The sequence below is a fragment of the Triticum aestivum genome, unplaced genomic scaffold (genome assembly GCF_018294505.1).
Source record: "Triticum aestivum cultivar Chinese Spring unplaced genomic scaffold, IWGSC CS RefSeq v2.1 scaffold4B_scf_1987, whole genome shotgun sequence".
Taxonomy (NCBI): Eukaryota; Viridiplantae; Streptophyta; class Magnoliopsida; order Poales; family Poaceae; genus Triticum; species Triticum aestivum.
The window spans coordinates 731077-754684 of NW_025225099.1; positions in this window are offsets into that span (position 1 = coordinate 731077).

Sequence of the window (23608 nt, forward strand, 5' to 3'; positions counted from 1 at the left end):
CCCTGTCACCTTCGGCGAGCGCAACAACTACCGCACCGAGCTCATCGACTTCGACATCGCCGACATTCGTCTTCCCTACAATGCCATCCTTGGGTACCTAGCACTGGCCAAGTTCATGGTGGCCACACACCACGGCTACAACATCGTCAGGATGCCAGGAAGCAGCGGCATCATCACAGTCGCCTGTCAAGAGAAGATGCGGTGTGCTCCCTTGAGCGCGCCTTCCAGGCTGCCATAGTTGAAAACCCAGAAGACGAAGACGGCGCCCTCCCTCCTGAGGTCGCCCCCAAGGCAAAGAAGTTGTAGTTGGGCTAGGGGTCTCGTGAGGAAGCATCACTCAAGGATGCAGCGCTGAGTCTCACGTCTCCGGACGTGGCGCCTTCACCCATCACATAGGAAGGTGCGCCCGGCGCCCCTCTCAGGCTGGGCTCGGGGGCTCTCCCCTGGAGGGCCTCAGACCTAGCCCATGTTGCGAGAGCGGCGCTCGGGCACCATGTGGAAGCGCTCTTCAGAGCACGCTTCACTGGAGAAGGCAGCAGGCGTGAGGCACCAGGCGTTCAGGAGTTCATCAGCGAGGCGATCGAGGAAATTCAGGAAGGAAGGGTTCTGCAAGGTGATCGTCACCTGCTACGAGGTGGGGCTCACTGCCCTAGCAAGGGTAAAGAGTTCTGCATCTGCATCGACATCTGTGGGCTCAGCAGGGCCGCGTCTCGGCAGCTCATGTGGCCGTCTCGTGTCGGCCGATGCGAGGGACCGCTGCACAGCTACGTCCGCATGCCTTTCACCCTGACCGGCGCGGCCGAGGCATTCCTGTGGTGCATGAGGGATGCTCAAGCGGCCTGCAAAGCCAGGCACCGGGCAATCTTGGCGGAGATGGAGGAGAACCCTTAGGAGCCTTCTGGTCTCCCCGAGCCTCCCGAGGTTCGGGACCGGAGCGGCTCATGAGGAGCGGCTTCAGCAGCGCGCGTTTTTTGGCTACTTCAACAACTCTTCAGCAACGGTACCAGGTGACATCTCCCTAGTTCATTCAGTTTGGTGGCACCCCTCGGGCTGCATCATCCCCAGGCCATGTTGGTCTGTCCCTACGGCATGTATCCCTTTTGCATTTTATCAGAGCAAGTTACAATCCTTAGCAAACTACTTTTGAATTACCGACTGCCTGACTGGCGCTTCGTTGCTAAGAACGTCTCGTGCCCTTGCAAGCCCTCCCACGACCGCCTCATGATTAAGAACTGTCACGGCGTCTGTGCTCGGCTCCGTCCCTGCAGCATCGCTAAACCGAAGCAGCTGAGCTCTGGCCCACGGGCTGGTCCCGTGTACCTCACCTCCCATGGCTCTTGGTGCCTTGTTCTCACATGAGCTAATCGTGATGGGTAAGCAAGGGCGCGCGACCTGGTGCCCCCATGGCCACGAGAACCACGCGCCGGCTGTTTTTCTTCAGGATCTTTGCATGAGAAGACTGGGCACGGCGTCTGTGCTCGGGTCCGTCCCTGCAGCGTCGATAAATCCAGCGGCTGAGCTCTGTCTAGCGGGCCAGTCCCATTCACGTCACCTCCTGGGGTCGTTGGTGTCTGGCCTTCTCATGCAATAACCTCAAGAAACTCATTCGGCGTGGGCTGCCTAACCATCTCGCAGGACCAATCCAAGCATCTCCAATCAAGACCAGGCGCAACCCGCCTTGAGGTAGGGCCTTGTGAGTGCCGCGCTGGCTCACGGGTGCCCATATACACCTCCTCCAGCCCTGCCGTGCAAGCCACGTGTTAGGGCGGGGCTGTACACGCCCCGGGGGCTCTCCTTAGAGGGAGCCCCCTCCCACGCACCAGTGGAAGCACCATGCTCTGCGCTAGCTGTCAACACTGCCAAGGAGCAGCTATGCCCGTGCAAGAGCGGAAGCGCTATGCTCCGCTGGTGATAAACAACCGGGGGTGGCCTCACAGACGCATTAACCTCAGGGAGCTTCCGGGCTCAGTGACTAGCCTCATGCTACGTCTTCAGCTTGTGTTGGTTTTCCCTGAAGAGGAAAGGGTGATGCAGCAAAGCAGCGTAAGTATTTCCCTCAGTTTTTGAGAACCAAGGAGGTATCAATCCAGTAGGAGGCTCCTCAAAAGTCCCACGCACCTACACAAACAAACAAGAACCTCGCAACCAACGCACTAAAGGGGTTGTCAATCCCTTCACGGCCACTTGCGAAAGTGAGATCTGATAGAGATAATATGATAAGATAAATATTTTTGGTATTTTTATGATATAGATTGGAAAAGTAAAGATGCAAATAAAAGTAGACGGTAAACTTATATGATAAAAGATAGACCCAGGGGCCATAGGTTTCACTAGTGGCTTCTCTCAAGATAGCATAAGTATTACGGTGGGTGAACAAATTACTGTCAAGCAATTGATAGAAAAGCGCATAGTTATGAGATTATCTAGGCATGATCATGTATATAGGCATCACGTCCATGACAAGTAGACCGACTCCTACCTGCATTTACTATTACTCCACACATCGACCGACTCCTGCCTGCATCTAGAGTATTAAGGTCATAAAGAACAGACTAACGCATTAAGAAAGATGACATGATGTAGAGGGATAAACTCATGCAATATGATATAAACCCCATCTTTTTATCCTCGATGGAAACAATACAATATGTGCTTGCTGCCCCTGCTGTCAGTGGGAAAGGACACCGCAAGATTGAACCCAAAGCTAAGCACTTCTCCCATTGCAATAAAGATCAATCTAGTAGGCCAAACCAAACTGATAATTTGAAGATACTTGCAAAGATAACTTAATCACACATAAAAGAATTCAGAGGAGATTCAAATATTTCTCATAGATAAACTTGATCATAAACCCACTATTCATCGGATCTCGACAAACACACCGCAGAAAGAGTTACGTCGAATAGATCTCCAAGAAGGTCGAGGAGAACTTGGTATTGAGATTTAAAGAGAGAGAATAAGCCATCTAGCTAATAACTATGGACCCGAAGGTCTATGGTAAACTATTCACAACTCATCAGAGAGGCCTTGGAGATGATGTAGAGGCCCTCCATGGTCGACTCCCCCTTCGGCGGAGCGCCGTCGAAGGCTCCAAGATGGGATCTCGCGGATACAGAAGGTTGCGGCGGTGGAATTAGGTTTTCATCGTCTGTTCTAATGGTTTCAGGGTACGTGGGTATATATAGGAGGAAGAAGTAGGTCGGTGGACCCTCGAGGGCCCCACGAGGGTGGGGGGCGTGCCCACCCCTAGGGGCACGCCGGGTACCCTCGTGTCTGCCTCCTCAGGTGCTTGGCGTCCACTCCAAGTCCCCTGGATCACGTTTGTTCCAAAAAGATCGCTCCCGAAGGTTTCATTCCGTTTGGACTCTGTTTGATATTCCTTTCCTTCGAAACACTGAAATAGGCAAAAAAACAGCAATTCGGGTTGGGCCTCCGATTAGTAGGTTAGTCCCACAAATGATATAAAAGTGTAAAGTAAAGCCCATAAACATCCAAAACTGGTAATATAATAGCATGGAACAATCAAAAATTATAGATACGTTGGATACGTATCAAGCATCCCCAAGCTTAATTCATGCTCGTCCTCGAGTAGGTAAATGATAAAAACAGAATTTTTGATGTGGAATGCTACCTAGCATAATTCTCAATGTAATTTTCTTTATTGTGGCATGAATGCTCAGATCCAAATGATTCAAAATAAAGTTCATATTGACATAAGAAATAGTAATACTTTAAGCATACTAATAAAGCAATCATGTCTTCTCAAAATAACATGGCTAAAGAAAGTTATCCCTACAAAATCGTATAGTCTGGCTGTTGCTCTATCTTCATCACACAAAATATTTAATCATGCACAACCCCGATGACAAGCCAAGCAATTGTTTCATACTTTAGTAATCTCAAACTTTTTCAACTTTCATGCAATACATGAGCGTGAGCCATGGACATAGAACTATATGTGGAATAGAATGGTGGTTGTGGAGAAGATAAAAAAGGAGAAGATAGTCTCACATCAACTACGCGTATCAATGGGCTATGGAGATGCCCATTAATAGATATCAATGTGAGTGAGTAGGGATTGCCATGCAACGGATGCACTAGAGTTATAAATGTATGAAAGCTCAATAAAAGAAACTAAGTGGGTGTGCATCCAACTTGCTTGCTCACGAAGACCAAGGGAATTTTGAGGAAGCCCATCATTGGAATATACAAGCCAAGTTCTATAATGAAAAATTCTCACTAGTATATCAAAGTGACAACATAGGAGACTCTCTATCATGAAGATAATGGTGCTACTTTGAAGCACAAGTGTGGTAAAAAGGATAGTAGCATTGTTCCTTCTCTCTTTTTCTCTCGTTTTATTTTATTTTATTTGGCCTTTCCCTTTTTTTATTTGGCCTTCTTTTTTTTATTTGGTGGGATCTTTGGCCTCTTTTTTCTTCTTTTTTTAAAGTCCGAAGTCTCATCCCGACTTGTGGGGGAATCATAGTCTCCATCATCCTTTCCTCACTGGGACAATGCTCTAATAATGAAGATCATCACACTTTTATTTACTTACAACTCAAGATTATAACTCAATACTTAGAACAAGATATGACTCTATATGAATGCCTCCGGCGGTGTACCGGGATATGCAATGAATCAAGAGTGACATGTATGAAAAATTATGAAGGTGGCCTTGCCACAAATACGATGTCAACTACATGATCATGCAAAGAGCAATATGACAATGATGATGCGTGTCATATAAATGGAACGGTGGAAAGTTGCAAGGCAATATATCTCGGAATGGCTATGGAAATGCCAAAATAGGTAGGTATGGTGGCTGTTTTGAGGAAGGTATATGGTGGGTGTATGGTACCGGCGAAAGTTGCACGGCACAAGAGAGGCTAGCAATGGCGGAAGGTGAGAGTGCGTATAATCCATGGACTCAACATTAGTCATAAAGAACTCATATACTTATTGCAAAAATCTACAAGTCATTGAAAACAAAGTACTACACGCATGCTCCTAGGGGGATAGATTGGTAGGAAAAGACCATCGCTCGTCCCCGACCGCCACTCATAAGGAAGAAAATCAATAAATAAAACAGAAAAACTAACGCCCACACGTGTGGGTGTTTGCACATCGCCCACACGCCTCCATCACCACTCATTTTGCCACGTATGAACAGATGACATCATCAAAAATCTTTTTGGTTTTTGGCTTAAAAATGTGTTATCTCCTAATTAAAAAGCAAATTAAAAATCCATTTTCATCATTAAACCCATCTCGACGAGATCTTTGAAACTAGATCCCATGTTGATATGTTTCGACGAAAAAAAAATTGCCCAAAAGTTGCCATGATGTTTACACTATAGTTGCCATGGTGCTTAAACTAAAGTTGCCATGTGGCAATTTTAGTTTGTAGATCATGGCAATTTTAGTTTTTCATGATGGCAATTCCAGTACTTTGACCATGAAAATATTTTTTTGCATGAACCATGGCAATTTTAAGTGCATGTACATGGCAATTTTAGTTTATGGTGCATGGAAAGTCTAGTTTCTTAATTCTCCATTTTATAATATGTCAAAATTTACTTTTTAATATAGAAGAAAATAGCTGAAACATAACATGGCAACTTTAGTGTAAACATCATGGCAATTCATGTGCAATAGAAATGGCAACTTTTAACCAAAAAAATTCATTGAAATATATTGATATGAGATCTAGTTTTGAAGATCTCGTCGTGAGGGATTTAATGGTGAAAACGGATCTTCAATCAGATTTTTCATTTAAGAGATAAAACATTTTAAAAACTGAAAATCAAAAAAGATTTTCACATGCATGCATGGGTGACATGGCGTAGTCTGTATGTTATAGGGCGTGTGGGCGGGTTTGGCTCCCACCACACGTGTGGGCATTAGCATTGTCCTAAATAATATTGTGCTCCAACTTCATCACAAAGTGATTCACCATACGTGCATGCTACGGAAATCACAAACTTCAACACAAGTATTCTTTGAATTCATAATCACCCAAGTAGCATGACTCTAATATTACCACCTCTATATCTCAAAACAATTATCAAGTATCAAATTGATCATAGCATCCAATTCACTTTCTATGATAGTTTTTGTTATACCCAACTTGGATGCCCATCATTCTAGGACCAATTTTATAACCACAGAAAATACCATGCTGTTCTAAAAGACTCTCAAAATGATTTAAGTGAAGCATGAGAGATCAACAATTTCTACAAAATTAAGCCAACACCATGCTCTAAAAGATATAAGTGAAGCACTAAAGCAAAAATTATCTAGCTCAAAAGATATAAGTGAAGCACATAGAGTATTCTAATAAATTCTAATCAAGTGGGATTCTCCCAAAATGTGTGTACAGCAAGGATGATTGTGGTAATCTAAAAAGCAAAGACTAATATCATACAAGATGCTCCAAGCAAAACACATATCATGTGGCAAATAGAAATATAGCTCCAAGTAAAGTTACCGATAGACGAAGACGGAAGAGGGGATGCCTTCCGGGGCATCCCCAAGCTTAGGATTTTGGTTATCCTTGAATATCTTGGGGTGCCATGGGCATCCCCAATCTTAGGCTCTTGCCACTCCTTGTTCCATAGTCCATCAAATCTTTACCCAAAACTTGAAAACTTCACAACACAAAACTCAACAGGAAATCTCATAAGCTCCGTTAGTGCAAGAAAGAAAAACCACCACATAAGGTACTGTAATGAACTCATTATTTATTTATATTGATGTTAAACCTACTGTATTCCAACTTCTCTATGGTTCATACCCACCCATACTAGCCATAGATGCATCAAAATAAGCAAACAACACACGAAAAACAGAATCTGTCAAAAACAGAGCAGTCTGTAGTAATCTGTAACTCTCGAATACTTCTGTAACTCTAAAAATCCTAAAAAAAATAGGAAGTACTGGAAAATTTGTCTATTGACCTACATAAAAATGAATCAACGCAAAATCACGTTTCTGTGAATTACTAAAATTATTTCCGTGCATGCAAAGTTTCTGTTTTTCAGCAGAATCAAATTAACTACCACCGTAGGTTATCCTATAGGTCCTACTTGGCACAAACACTAACTAAAACATAAAAACACATCTAAACAGAATCTAGATGAAATATTTATTACTGAGCATAAGCAAAAAGCAAGAAACTGAAATAAAATTGGGTTGCCTCCCAACTAGCGCTATCGTTTAACGCCCCTAGCTAGGCATAAAAGCGAGGATAGATCTAAGTAGTGCCATCTTTGGCATTCAATTTATAAGTAGCTCGCATGATAAATTCATAAGGTAATTTGACTTTCTTTCTTGGAAATTGCTCCATGCCTTTCCTTAATGGAAATTGGAATCTAATATTCCCTTCCTTCATGTCAATAATTGCACCACTTGTTCTAAGGAAAGGTCTACCAAGAATAATAGGACAAGAAAGATTGCAATCTATGTCAAGAACGATAAAATCTATGGGCACATAGTTCCTATTTGCAACAATAAGAACATCATTGATCCTTCCCATATGTTTATTAATGGTGGAATCCGCAAGGTCCAAATTTAAAGAGCAATCATCAAAATCGTGGAAACCTAGAATATCACATAAAGTTTTCGGAATCGTGGAAACACTAGCACCCAAATCACACAAAGCATAGCACTCATGATCTTTAATTTTAATCTTTATAGTAGGTTCCCACTCATCATAAAGTTTTCTAGGTATAGAAACTTACAAATTAAGTTCTTCCTCATAAGATTGCATCAAGGCATCAACAATATGTTTGGTAAAAGCTTTATTTTGACTATAAGCATGAGGAGAATTCAACACGGATTGCAACAAGGAAATACAATCTATTAAAGAACAATTATCATAATTAAATTCCTTGAAATCGATAATAGTGGGTTCAACGCTATTTAAAGTCTTGACCTCTCCAATCCCACTTTTACCAATTTTAGCATCAATTTCTCAAAATTGTGAATCATTGGGACGCCTTTTAACTAAAGTTGACTCATCTCCAGTCCCATCATTATTAAGATTCATATTGCAAAACAAAGATTTAATAGGGGACACATCAATAACTTTTAGATCTTCATCATTATTTTCATCTAACCCTTCTGGTTTGGCAGTCATCTTATTGACCAAGGTGGACTGCTTATCAGAAATTTGGGCTATTGATTTTTCAAGACGAGTAATTTGAGAGTTCAAACCATAAAATTCCTTAGACATATCATCAAGATCTTTGTTCATCTACTCCATAAAGCTTTTTTGTTCTTTAAGCTCTTTTCTAAATAAACTATTATGCTCAAATTGTAAAGTCATAAAACTTGTAATGTTCAATTCAATCTCTTCCAACCTTCTAAGATGAAGGTCGGTGTTCTTAGGCAAAGCCATGAGGGCAAACAGGCACACAAGAAGACAAGCAAAAGAGATAGGAGATTGGGAAAGAGAGGACGAATAAAACGGCAAGGGTGAAGTGGGGGAGAGGAAAACGAGAGGCAAATGGCAAATAATGTAATGCGAGGGAGATGAGTTTGTGATGGGTACTTGGTATGTCGACTTGAGCGAAGACCTCCCCGGCAATGGCGCCAAAAATCCTTCTTGCTACGTCTTGAGCTTGCGTTGGTTTTCCTTGAAGAGGAAAGGGTGATGCAGCAAAGTAGCGTAAGTATTTCCCTTAGTTTTTGAGAATCAATGTATCAATCTAGTAGGAGGCTCCTCAAAAGTCCCACACACCTACACAAACAAACAAGAACCTCACAACCAACGCAATAAAGGGGTTGTCAATCCCTTCACGGCCACTGGTGAAAGTGAGATCTGGTAGAGATAATATGATAAGATAAATATTTTTAGTATTTTTATGATATAGATTGGAAAAGTAAAGAGGCAAATAAAAGTAGATGGTAAACTTATATGATAAAAGATAGACCCGGGGGCCATAGGTTTCACTAGTGGCTTCTCTCAAGATAGCATAAGTTTTACGGTGGGTGAACAAACTACTGTCGAGCAATTGATAGAAAAGCGCATAGTTATGAGATTAGGCATGATCATGTATGTAGGCATCACATCCGTGACAAGTAGACCGACTCCTGGCTGCATTTACTATTACTCCACACATCGACCGACTCCTGTCCGTATCTAGAGTATTAAGTTCATAAAGAACAGAGTAACGCATTAAGAAATATGACATGATGTAGGATAAACTCATGCAATATTATATAAACCCCATATTTTTATCCTCGATGGCAACAGTACAATACGTGCCTTGCTGCCCCTGCTATCACTGGGAAAGGACACCGCAAGATTGAACCCAAAGCTAAGTACTTCTCCCATTGCAAGAAAGATCAATCTAGTAGGCCAAACCAATCTGATAATTCGAAGAGACATGCAAAGATAACTTAATCACACATAAAAGAATTCAGAGGAGATTCAAATATTTCTCATAGGTAGACTTGATCATAAACCCACAATTCATCGGATCTCGACAAACACACCGCAAAAAGAGTCACAATCGAATAGATCTCCAAGAAGATCAAGGAGAACTTGGTATTGAGATTCAAAGAGAGAGAAGAATCCATCTAGCTAATAACTATGGACCCGAAGGTCTGTGGTAAACTACTCACAACTCATTGGAGAGTCCTTGGAGATGATGTAGAGGCCCTCCATGGTCGATTCCCCCTCCGGCGGAGCGCCGGCGAAGGCTCCAAGATCAGATCTCGCGGACACAGAAGGTTGCGGCGGTGGAATTAGGTTTTCATCGTCTGTTCTGATGGTTTCAGGGTACGTGGGTATATATAGGAGGAAGAAGTAGGTCGGTGGACGCTCAGGGGCTCACGAGGGTGGGGGGAGCCCACCTCTGTTGCTTGACGTCCACTCCAAGTCCCCTGTATCACGTTTGTTCCAAAAAGATCACTCCCAAAGGTTTTATTCCGTTTGGACTCCGTTTGATATTCCTTTCCTTCGAAACACTGAAATAGGCAAAAAAACAGGAATTCGGGCTGGGCCTCCGGTTAGTAGGTTAGTCCCAAAAATGAAATAAAAGTGTAAAGTAAAGCCCATAAACATCCAAAATGGGTAATATAATAGCATGGAACAATCAAAAATTATAGATACGTTGGAGACGTATCACCTCACCGTGATGCTCTCCCTTGGGAAGGTAGCACGAGGGGGCTGGGTACGGGGGCTACACTCAGGTCACGCCTGGCGTACCCCACCTCGCCAGGCCTCACGGGCCTGGTCTTCATGCACCCCTCCCAAGCGAGAGCTCGGCGAGGGAAAGGTAGGATGGTCTTTTCGTACGTCAAGGGGGACTCCTGAGCATCGTGACTCAGGAGCCTAACTGGCCACGTAACCCCTCACCTCCTGGGCTCGTCCTGGCGATCCGGATGACCCAACGACGGCTGAGGTATGTGCAGGGCCGGGCCCTACCGACGCAGAACTCCAAGACCTGGTTGTCACCCTTCTCTCTCAAGCCGTTTGTACGTCAAGGGGGACTCCTGAGCATCGCGACTCAGGAGCCTAACTGGTCACGTAGCACCTCACCTCTTGGGCTCGTCCTGGTGATCCGGACGACCCAACGACAGCTGAGGTATGCGCGGGGCCGGGCCCTGCCGACGCAGAACACCAATGCTTGCCCCTGCATCTTTTCCTAAGCTGTTCGCACGTCAAGGAGGACTTCTGAGCATCACGACTCAGGAGCCTAACTGGTCCCGTAGCCCCTCACCTATTGGGCTTGTCGTGGTGATCCAAACGACCCAACGGTGGCTAAGGTACGCGCGGGGCCGGGCTCTGCCGACGCGGAACAGTAAAGCAAATAGAAAAGCTAAAGGAGCCTAATCTAGTTATTACAAGACATATTGTTTCAAGCAAATAGTTTTGAACGCCTCCTCGAGGCATGTCACATGGTGCAGGATAAAAAAGAAAAAGCAGAATCTCCAGGCCACCTCCTCAGACTTGAGCATCACCACCACTCGCCAGCAGAACCTCATCGCCAGGCACGACGCTTGTTCCACTGGCTTCACTTGGAGAACCAACCACCATGTACTTGTCCAGCATGGCGTCCATGAAGCTCTTCACGGTGGCAGCAGCGGCAATCTGGGAGTCGGCGTCCACTAGAGCAAGGAAGGAGGAGAGGTTGAAGCTGGCATCCTGGAGATAAAGGTGGCTGAAGACACACTTCAGAGCTGAGGAAGAAAGTGAGCGTGCCTTCCCTTCCACCAGGGATGTAAACCCACCGACAACATCTTCGACCACCGCCACGACTTTAGGAAGCAGAGCGCTAGGGCTCTCCCTCGGTGTCGTCACCACCGCCCTTCCCGAGGGACTATCTCTGAAGAGCGCCTTATGGGCCTTATGGAAGCGTGCCTCGAGGGAGGAGAGGGTGTCGTGCTCCATGGTGGCCACCTTCTTGGCCTCGGACATGGCCGCTTGGGCTGCCTCCGCCTTAGCTTCACCACGCGATCGTGCTCCCTAGCATGCTCTAAGGTCGTCTTCTTCGCGTCGGTGTCCCTGCTGGCAATGGCAGCCTCCTGGGCCTTCAGCTTCTCCTCGCGCTCCTGGAGCTGGCTGGCCTGGGTGGCCTACTGGTAAGAGTCTTCAGATCATCCTCCACCGCACGACACAGGTTCTTAGCTTCCGTGGCCTCCTTCCGCGCCAGGTCGCGCGCCATGGCGGCCACCCCAAGTGCCTTCTGGACTCGTCCATGGAGTCCTAGGCCGCGCGAACAGACGCATCAGCCCTAAGCCAACCAGAGATCAACCCCAGGCGTCCTCGCGCCGAACGACAATCCGGGCCCTGAAGCTCACCTTGGAGGAGGTCCAGTGCCGCCCTTGCCTCTTCCAGGTTCCTGGAGGGAGCAGAAGCACCATGGCTCAGCCACACGCTGGGCAAGGGAGGAGACGCCCTTGACGCCAAGACAGAAGAAACCTCAGCCTCATGAAGGACCGGGAGCTCCGGAGGCCGATTGCCCCCAGCAGCCATGACAAGGCTGGGGGCTGGAGGGGTCAGGCCTGCCGAGGGCACAGGCGACTCCTGAGGACGGGCATCCAAGTCCTCCTGAGACGGCGTCGCCTCTAGGGTGGCGGAGGCAGCGGCACTCTTCTTCACCAGGGCCGCGGAGGCTGCTCCATAGCCTGCGGCCGCGGCAATCTCCATACCCTCCTTCCGCTTCTTCGACGGCTGCTGCCTAACGACAGGAGAATGCGTTGAGCACTACTTCAAGAACGGACAAGCAAGGATAAAGGAGAAAACATACTAGTCAACAAAGGCGTAGTGCCTCTGTATGCTCAGCAGCGGGTGCTGAGACGGAGAAGCTGGCGGCGAGCCCTTGGGAGCAGGAGAGCTCGCGGTTGGCGCCGCCTAGGATGGTGTCGGCGAAGGTGGGCTACTGCCTGCAGAAATCACCGCAGTCCTACTTTTCTTCACAACCGCTCGCTTGTGCTGCTTCAAGGAGGCCACCGCAGACCTAGTGGTGACACCAGGGGGAGAACGGATGTACCAGCCCAAAGTATACATTGTGCATGAAGAAGGGGAAGAAGTTGCTACCCACGGGCTCCGGGGTAGCGGTGGCGACCTGGAGCGTGGTCTTCCCTCACTGATTTTCGTCGCTCACCGTCAGGAGGAGTGTTGTCTGGAGCTTCTCTCCAGCCACGCAGGGCGCCATCAGCCCAGGCTCGTACCAGGCGGCGTCGACAGCCAGGGAGGAAGCCGTGGCCTTTTCGACGGCCATCAGGTAGATGATTTGGTGGAGAATCGGCAGATCTGTTAAGCTCTTCTGCTGTGGGGAGAAAGGGGATCTGGAGCAAGATGAAGAAGGAGCAATGAAAGCCTGGCGGCAGGCAGCACCCCTTTTGTTAGATGGGAGCAGTTGCCGAGGCAGCATGGGGAAGTGGAGTCACCCACGTCCAATCAATCGCCACGCGTCATCAAGGCTGCAGGCGGTTAGGTCCCGCAGTGCTCCGCACTTGCCCTTTGGCTTCGCCTGGAAGCCAAGCCCGAGCGTGCCTTGGGCCCGGGTGCTACTGTCGGCGTCCTGGACTTGGGGGTATCCAGTCCTGCCTGCTTGCGGCCCACACAACACCACAAGACCCTCGCGAGGTGGACAAAGCCGAGACCCCTGAAGGAGTTGGCCTCCTCAGGAAGGCTCCTGAGGGGCGGAGAGATCTATGCAGCTACCTCATGAGGGTCAGCTGACGTGAGCCGTGATGACCAAGGCCAGGCGGGCGCAGAGCGAAGGTTTCCTCTTTGGTGCAAGGGTGGCAAGCCACAGGCGCGGAGTCCCGAGGAATCTACCAAAGGTTTCCATTCCGGTGCAACAAGACCAAGACCACCAGGACGGCAAGACGGAGGTCATCACCGAGCCCACCGCAGCGTCACGTCTAGAGGCTTTTCGCAGGCGAAAACTACTTTTGTCAGGATAGACTGTACTACTTGTCCCCTTCCAAATACCGTCGTTGTGGAATCTCTTCCCGCTCATATTTGGGAAGAGGAATAAGGCCACTATATATAAGACTTAGCCACCACCATGGAGGGGGACGGGCAGCCCGAAACTAGAACAATAGAGCACCACACCATCTCAAGATCACCTCACCTCCTGAGGCTTGTTCATCCTTGTAACTAGTTCATCCATAGCCCCTCGAGGCAATCCACCACACCACATTGAGTAGGGTATTACACCACAACGGTGGCCCGAACTAGTATAAATCTCTATGTCTTTGTGAGCTCTACGCACTAGGGTAGGGAGGATCGCAAGTAGGCAGGCTGGGCAGGTTGAGATCTCCGCACGCACCCAGTGTTCGAACCTCTCATGGATTGCCGGACCCCAAAATCCGACAGTCCTTCCTCGGTGCTTCTTGCTTCTGCTTTAGCCACAGGGACGGTGGTGACAACGCCTCCTACATCGACCACGCCTCCCACGATGTCCACATCTTCATGCACCACCTCATTTCCCGCGACGTTCGCGGTCGCGGGCGGTGGAACCATTGAGGTGGACGGGTGATTCACAGCTCCGGGCTTCTTCTTAGGCACCATAGTCAACAGTGCCGCCGACGATGAAAATGGCGATGAGGATGACGCACTGCTCACGCTTTCAGGTTCGCAGAAGTGATCCCCCTATCTGGCTCTCCAAAGATGTCGTGGGGAACCACGACCACCTATGGGGCTACAAGCACCTTTCTGGTTCAGCAGGGGGATGGCACGTTGCACAAAGAGCAGAGGAGCATGCGGTAGCACGGCAGAGATCACAGGGGCGGTTTTTACCCAGGTTTGGGCCACCGCGAGGCGTAAAACCCTACTTCTACTTTGGTGGATTGATGGTGGATGGTGGTGGAAAAGCGCAGCGCTCTTGCCCAGCAGGGTTGCCTTCAAACAAGAATGGCTACACGCGTACGAGTGTACAAGGGTCTGAGTCCTTTCTTTGGTTCCATGTGCCTCCTTTTATAGCTAAAGGGGTCACCACAGTGGCAAATCAGTCATTACGCATTGATTAGATAGCAAACAGTGCTATCATACCTAACTTTGCAGACTGACAGAGCGCCTTAAATGCACCGCTCAACATCACATCACAGCTTGCCCGGCAGGCTCTTCCGGGCGGTTTCGCCAGCTTGGCGCCTGCTTGCTCGACACGTCGCAGGATGGGTGTCGCTTGTAGGTATATTCAGTAGGAAGTGGCTGCCATGTGGCATTTAGCAGCCACTTAGTCAACTTGGAGCTTGACACCGCACTGATCGATGATGTACGTCGTGGTGAGGTGGTGTGGTCAAGTGGTTTGTCTTCGCTGGTCCCAACTAGCCTGCCGAGATGATTCAGGGGTGGCTTGCTTCCGGGGGAAACCTTGTCTCCGCCAGCCTCGCCTACCCGGCAGGGGAGGTTTTTCCCTTAGCAGTTTCTTGCCCCTTTGGCTAGTCTTGGCCTTCTTGATCTGTGCTTGGGTCCTTCAAGGGAATCGATCCATCTTACTTGAGCTGATCAGGGTGTTGTGAACTTGTCCTCGTGCCTGTGCACAGTCTGGGCAACGGATCCAGGGTTTTTTGCACCAACAACTTGCGACTCTCCATGAACATCCCAAACACCAACTTCTACTAGTGTGAGTACCTTTGCTTTGATTCAGTCAATACCTCATTGACATAGTAAGTCGGCCATTGGACTGGGTACTCTTTTCCTACCTCCTTGCGCTCTACGGCCACCGCCATGCTGACCGCCTTTTTATTAGCAGCCATGTACAAGATCAAAGGCTCTTTATCTATATGAGCAGCTAGGACGGGCAGCTCAACTAATTGTTTCTTGAGGGCCTCAAACGCTTCATCAGCAGCATCGCTGTAGACGAAGTAGTCCGTCTTCTTCATCATTTCATACAGAGGAATTGCCTTGTCTCCTAGGCGACTTATGAACCGGATCAAAGCCGCAATATGACCCGCCAGACGCTGAACGTCATTGACACACGCCGGCTTAGAAAGTGAAGTGATGGGCTTTATCTTCTCCGGGTGAGCTTCAATGCCCCGCTCCGAAACCAGAAACCCTAGCAGTTTACCTGCGAGCACACCAAAGACACACTTGGCCGGGTTAAGTATCATTTTGTAGACCCAGAGTTTGTCAAAAGTTTCCTTCAAAACATCAAGAATAGTCTCCTTCTTCCTTGACTTGACCAGAATATCATCCACATTAGCGTGAATGTTGTGTCCAATCTGACTGGGAAAGCAATTCTGAACACAACGCTGATAAGTCGCTTGGGCACTCTTGAGCCCAAAAGGCATAGAAACATAGCAAAAAGCCCCAAAATGTGTGATGAAGGACGTCTTCTCTTGGTCTTTAACTACCATCTTAATCTGATGATAGCCACAATAAGCATCCAGGAAGCATAGACTCTCACAACCCGCCGTTGCATCAATGATTTGGTCGATACGGGGGAGGGCAAACGGATCAGCTGGACAAGCTTTGTTGAGATATGTGTAGTCAACACATATACGCCATGTGTTGTTCTTCTTGAGTACAAGCATGGTGAATTATCTCGGAACACCCGACATGTCAGAAGGTTTCCATGCAAAGATGTCCCGATTCTCACGGATGAACTCGATGAGCGCGCTTTCCTATTTAGGATACATATTAGCCCCCACAGTGAACTGCTTAGATGAGTCGCCAAGGACAAAATCAACTTGCTTGGTGTCATCAACCGACCTAAACTTCAACAAAGGGTCCTGCTCAGTAGTGGGCTTCTTCAGAGGGGTCATATCAGCCGGGTCAATATTATCCTTATAAAACTTAAGCTCCTCAGTAGCACAAGATGACTCTGCATAAGATGCATCTCCTTCCTCACATTCCAAGGCAACTTTTCGATCACCATGGACCGTAATTGTCCCTTTTTGCCCTGGCATCTTGAGTTGTAAATAGACATAACAAGGGCGAGCCATGAACTTAGCGTAAGCCGGGCGTCCGAACAAAGCATGATACAGGCTCTTGATTTTTACCACTTCAAACCACAACGTCTCTGCTCTGTAATCATAGTCATCACCAAAGGCTACTTCCAGGGAAATTTTCCCATAGGATACGCCGACTTACCAGGCACCACACCATGGAAGACTGTGGAAGGCAGCTTAAGATTCTTGTCAGCTAAATTCATCCGGCAAAAAGTGTCATAATACAAGATGTTGATACTACTGCCACCATCCATAAGCACCTTAGTGAATTTATAGCCACCAACTTGAGGGGCCACCACAAGGGCTAAATGACTCGGACCATCTCAAATACTGCAGAACAACTGGCTCTACCACATGAACCGCCCGCTTATGAACCTTCTGATCCCGATTGCAAAGACTTGTGGTGAACACATGGTATTGGCCACCATTGAGCTACTTTGGATTACTATGATATCCTGACTGATTACCTTGTTGCTAGTTACCTTGACCAGACTATTAGTTATGACCACTCAGGTTACCTTGACCATGATAGCCAGAATTTGAGCTGCCGCCACGAAAGACGGACCCCTTCGAACCAGATCCTGACTCGCTGGGCGGCCCATTGTTATTGCCATGATTCTGACTCAGGCTGTAATTCCTGAACTCTCACATAACCCAACAATCCTTCCAAGCATGAGTGGATGGCTTGTTGCGAAGACTGTGTTTCGGGCATGGGTCATTAAGCACTGCCTCAAGCCTAAAAGGCTTTGCACTGCCAAAGGGCGGCTTACCATTACCATTGCGGCGCTGGTTCTTGTACCCAGTGTTGGTGTTAGCTACTAGACCTGACCCGTTGTCGGGGTGTCTGCGCTTACCACCATTACCCTGGTTGTTTTCATTATGCCCTACCACCTTCTGCTACTGACTCTTGCCATTGCCATTCTTCTTGCCCTTGTCGCACTTCTCGTCATCAGATCTAGGGTATTTTGTATTATCCGAGTCTGCAAACTTAATGAGAGCCTCCATGAGTTAGCCCATGTCATTACAATAATGCTTAAGCCAACCAAGCTTTTGCTTAAGGGGAACAAAGTGACAGCTCTTCTCTAAGATCAGGACTTCCCGACCCGCCGCAATACTATCTGATGAGTGAATAATAGCAGAGACCCGCCGGACCCAATGGTGGGCCGACTCATCCTCGTGCTGCACATAGCAATCTAGATCAAAACTCGTCAGAGGCTACTTGCATGTCACTTGAAAGTTCTTGACGAAACGCGCTTTCAATTCTGCCCATGAGCTGACGGAATTAGGAGGTAACCCTTTTAACCATGTGCGAGCTGGCCCGTCCAACATCATAGTAAAGTATTTGGCATAGACCACATCATTGACATCCAACATCCCCATGGCTAACTCATAACTTTAGTTCCAGCCCTTTGGAGGAAGATCAGCTGTATAATTAGGAACTTTGCGAGGACCCTTGAAATCCTTTGGCAGACGTTCATTATGCAAAGCCGGTACTAAACACGGCACTCCAACCGTCCAGGAAATCGTCTCAGCTCCTACTAAGGCTGAAGGGGTCACCAGAGGCTGCTGATAAGCCCCCTGTTGGGCCGCCGCTGCCGCTTCATGATGAGCTCTAGCGTCATCCGCAATCGTTAGCATTGACCCCCCGTTATCATCGCGGGGCAGGTTATCATCACAAGGCAGGTTATGACGTCGTTCGTTGCTGGAAACTGTCGGTGACTCAACATGCTTGTTGTAACTTTGAGTCGGACGGGAGTCGAGTGCACATGATCACGGCTGTATGAATAAGCCACTTGTTGTGCCACAGCCATTTGTAAGAGCTCAACAGCGTTACGGGTTTCCACCTCAACTAGTGACTCGCCATCGATCAGAATAGCCACCAGCCGGGTCGCTACCACTAACATGTTGTCCACTGATACGTCTCCAATGTATCTATAATTTTTAATTGTTCCATGCTTTTATATTACCTGTTTTGGATGTTTATGGGCTTTACTTTATACTTCTATATCATTTTTGGGACTAACCTACTAACCAGAGGCTCAGCCCGAATTGTTGTTTTTTTTGCCTATTTCAGTGTTTCGAAGAAAAGGAATATCAAACAGAGTCCAAACGGGATCAAACCTTCGGGAGCAATCTTTTTGGAACAAGCGCAATCCACGGGACTTGAAGTGGAAGTCAAGCAAGAGAGGAGGCGGCCACGAGGGTGCCCGGCGCACCCCTATGGGTGGGCGCGTCCCCCCCCCACGCTCGTGGGCCCCTCAAGCGTCCACCGACCTACTTCTTCCTCCTATATATACCCACGTACCCCGAAAACATCTAGGAGCACCATGAAAAACTATTTCCACCGCCGCAACCTTCTGTATCCGCGAGATCCCATCTTGGAGCCTTCACCGGCGCTCCGTCGGAGGGGGAATCGACCATGGAGGGCCTCTACATCATCTCCAAGGCCTCTCCAACGAGTTGTGAGTAGTTTACCACAAACCTTCGGGTCCATAGTTATTAGCTAGATGTCTTCTTCTCTCTCTTTGAATCTCAATACAAAGTTCTCCTCGATCTTCTTGGAGATCTATTCTATGTAACTCTTTTTGCGGTGTGTTTGTCGAGATCCGATGAATTGTGGGTTTATGATCAAGTTTATCTATGAGAAATATTTGAATCTCCTCTAAATTCTTTTATGTGTGATTAAGTTATCTTTGCAAGTCTCTTCGAATTATCAGTTTGGTTTGGCCTACTAGATTGATCTTTCTTGCAATGGGAGAAGTGCTTAGCTTTGGGTTCAATCTTGCGGTGTCCTTTCCCAGTGACAGCAGGGGAAGCAAGGCACGTATTGTATTGTTGCCATCGAGGATAAAAAGATGGGGTTTATATCATATTGCATGTGTTTATCCCTCTACATCATGTCATCTTTCTTAATGTGTTACTCTGTTCTTCATGAACTTAATACTCTAGATGCAGGCAAGAGTCGGTCGATGTGTGGAGTAATAGTAGTAGATGCAGGCAGGAGTCGGTCTACTTGTCACGGACGTGATGCCTATATACATGATCATGCCTAGATAATCTCATAACTACGCGCTTTTCTATCAATTGCTCGACAGTAATTTGTTCACCCACTGTAATACTTATGCTATCTTGAGAGAAGCCACTAGTGAAACCTATGGCCCACGGGTCTATCTTTTATCATATAAGTTTTCAATCTACTTCTATTTGCATCTTTTACTTTCCAATCTATATCATAAAAATACCAAAAATATTTATCTTATCATATTATCTCTATCAGATCTCACTTTCGCAAGTGGCCATGAAGGGATTGGCATCCCCTTTATTTTGTTGGTCGCGAGGTTCTTGTTCGTTTGTGTAGGTGCGTGGGACTTTTGAGGAGCCTCCTACTGGATTGATACCTTGGTTCTCAAAAACCGAGGGAAATACTTACGCTACTTTGCTGCATCACCCTTTCCTCTTCAAGGAAAACCAACGCAAGCTCAAGAAGTAGCAAGAAGGATTTCTGGCGCCGTTGCCGGGGAGGTCTTCGCTCAAGTCAAGACATACCAAGTACCCATCACAAACTCATCTCTCTCGCATTACATTATTTTCCATTTGCCTCTCGTTTTCCTCTCCCACACTTCACCCTTGCCGTTTTATTCGCCCTCTCTTTCCCAATCTCATCTCTCTTTCGCTTGCCTTTTTGTTTGCTTGTGTGTTGGATTGCTTGTCGCGATGGCGCAAGATAATACCAAATTGTGTGACTTTTCCAATACCAATAATAATGATTTCCTTAGCACTCTGATTGCTCCTCTTAATGATGTTGAGTCTTGTGAAATCAATGCTGCTTTGCTGAATCTTGTTATGAAAGATCAATTCTCCGGCCTTCCTAGTGAAGATGTCGCTACCCATCTAAACAACTTTGTTGATTTGTGTGAGATGCAAAAGAAGAAAGATACGGATAATGATATTGTTAAATTAAAGTTATTTCTGTTTTCACTTAGAGATCATGCTGAAATTTGGTTTTCGTCTTTGCCTAAGAATAGTATTGATTCATGGAATAAGTGCAAAGATGATTTTATCTCTAAGTATTTTCCTCCCACTAAGATCATCTCTCTTAGGAATGATATTATGAATTTTCAACAACTTGATCATGAGCATGTTGCCTAATCTTGGGAAACAATGAAATTAATGATTTGCAATTGCCCTACTCATGGTTTGAACTTATGGATGATCATACAAAATCTTTATGCCGGATTGAATTTTGCTTCTAGAAATATTTTAGATTCGGCCGCGGGAGGTACTTTTATGGAAATCACCTTAGGAGCAGCTACTAAACTCCTTGATAACATTATGGCTAATTATTCTCAATGGCACACCGAAAGATCTACTAGTAAAGAAGTGCATGCTATAGAAGAAATTAATGTTTTGTGTGGAAAGATGGATGAACTTATGAAATTGTTTGCTACTAAGAGTGCTCCTATTGATCCTAATGATATGCCTTGGTCTACTTTGATTGAGAATAATAATGAATCTATGGATGTGAATTTTGTTGGTAGGAATAATTTTGGTATCAATGCTTATAGAGGAAACTTTAATCCTAGACCGTTCCCTAGTAATTCCTCTAATAATTATGGTAATTCCTACAACAACTCTTATGGAAATTTTATTAAGATGCCCTCTGATTTTGAGAATAGCGTTAAAGAATTTATGATCTCTCAAAAGAATTTTAATGTCTTGCTTGAAGAAAAATTGCTTACAGTTGATGATTTGGCTAGGAACGTTGATAGGCTTTCGCTTGATGTTGATTCTTTGAAACTTAGATCTACTCCTCCTAAGCATGATATCAATGAGTCTCTCAAACTATGAGAATTTCCATTGATGAGTGCAAAGAAAGAACCGCCAGGTTGTGTGCTAAGAAAGATTGCTTTCTAAAAGCATGTTCTTCTTGTTTCAATGAAAATAATGATGAAGATACAAAAGTTATTGATGTATCCCCTATTAAATCCTTGTTTTGCAATATGAATCTTAATAATAATGGGACTAGAGATGAGTCAACTTTAGTTAAAAGGCGTCCCAATGATTCGGAGTTTTTAGATCTTGATGCTAAATTTGGTAAAAGTGGGATTGGAGAGGTCAAGACTTTAAATAGCATTGAACCCACTATCTTGGATTTCAAGAAATTTGATTATGATAATTGTTCTTTAATATATTGTATTTCCTTGTTGCAATCCGTGTTGAATTCTCCTCATGCTTATAGTCAAAATAAAGCTTTTACCAAACATATAGTTGATGCCTTGATGCAATATTATGAGGAAAAACTTAATTTGGAAGTTTCAGTACCTAGAAAACTTTATGATGAGTGGGAACCTACTATAAAGATTAAAATTAAAGATCATGAGTGCTATGCTTTGTGTGATTTGGGTGCCAGTGTTTCCACGATTCTGAAAACTGTATGTGATATTCTAGGTTTCCATGATCTTGATGATTGCTCTTTAAACTTGCACCTTGCGGATTCCACCATTAAGAAACCTATGCGAAGGATCAATGATGTTCTTATTGTTTCAAATAGGAATTATGTGCATGTAGATTTTATCGTTCTTGATATAGATTGCAATCTTTCATGTCCTATTATTCTTGGTAGACCTTTCCTTAGAACGATTGGTGCAATTATTGATATGAAGGAAGGGAATATTAGATTCCAATTTCCATTAAGGAAAGGCATGGAACACTTCCCTAGAAAGAAAGTTAAATTACCTTATGAATCTATCATGCGAGCTACTTATGAATTGAATGCCAAAGATGGCACTACTTAGATCTATCCTCGCTTTTATGCCTAGCTAGGGGCATTAAACGATAGCGCTAGTTGGGAGGCAACCCAATTTTATTTCAGTTTCTTGCTTTTTGCTTATGCTCAGTAATAAATATTTCATCTAGATTCTGTTTAGATGTGTTTTTATGTTTTAATTAGTGTTTCTGCCAAGTAGAACCTATAGGATAACCTACGGTGATAGTTAATTTAATTCTGCTGAAAAAACAGAAACTTTTGCATGCACGAAAATAATTTTAGTAATTCACAGAAATGTGCTTTTGCGTTGATTCTTTTTTATGTATATCAATAGACAAATATCCGAGGACTTCCTATTTTCGTAGGATTTTTAGGGTTCTAGAAGTATTCTAGAGGTACAGATTGCTACAGACTATTCTGTTTTTGACAGATTTTGTTTTTCGTGTGTTGTTTGCTTATTTTGATGCATCTATGGCTAGTATCAAGGGGTATGAACCATAGAGAAGTTGGAATACAGTAGGTTTAACACCAATATAAATAAAGAATGAGTTCATTACAGTACCTTATGTGGTGGTTTTTCTTTCTTGCACTAACGGAGCTTATGAGATTTCTTGTTGAGTTTTGTGTTGTTAAGTTTTCAAGTTTTGGGTAAAGATTTGATGGACTATGGAATAAGGAGTGGCAAGATCCTAAGCTTGGGGATGACCATGTGTCAGGACCCCGACTCGATGTCACATCGATCTAGCCGGTAACACCTCATATCACTTTGCGGCCTCACGCACGGTATCCCCACGGGTGTCGCCTTACCTTTGCCCGGGACCGTTTGCGCCTTTTGGCTCACGTATATGATAGTGTCGCTAGCATCCATATGATAAGGAGCCCGGGCTGACATGACTAGTCGTAAACCCAAAGTGGCACAGACTTACAGGGACAGGCATCCATGACCCAGCTTCGAACGTGTCGGTCATCAGCAAGTGGGTCCGGGCTGTAGCACTGGGCTAGCAGGACTCCGGTAAACCGGGCTGTAGCGGGCTAACAGGACTCCAGTACTCAAAGCGTGACATTTCCCCAAGGGACAGACACAGGAACGAAGAAGGACACATGCCGGCCAGCCTAAGTGTTCCGGAGCAGTAGCAAGCTACCATGGCTCGGTGGAAACACTAGGAGACATTTCCCGGTAAGAGAGGCTACTAAAGATAAACAACTAGATAGTCAGATCCCACACATACCAAGCATTTCAATATCATACACACAATATGCTCGATATGTGCAATACAACATGGCATCACAAAATGACTCTACGACTCAAGTAGTTATTCAATAGGCTCCGGGGAGCGAGATATTACAAACATGGGTCTCATGACCCAACAATCAGAGCATACAAGTCAAAGCACAAGCGGTAACTATCATGTCTGAGTACAGACA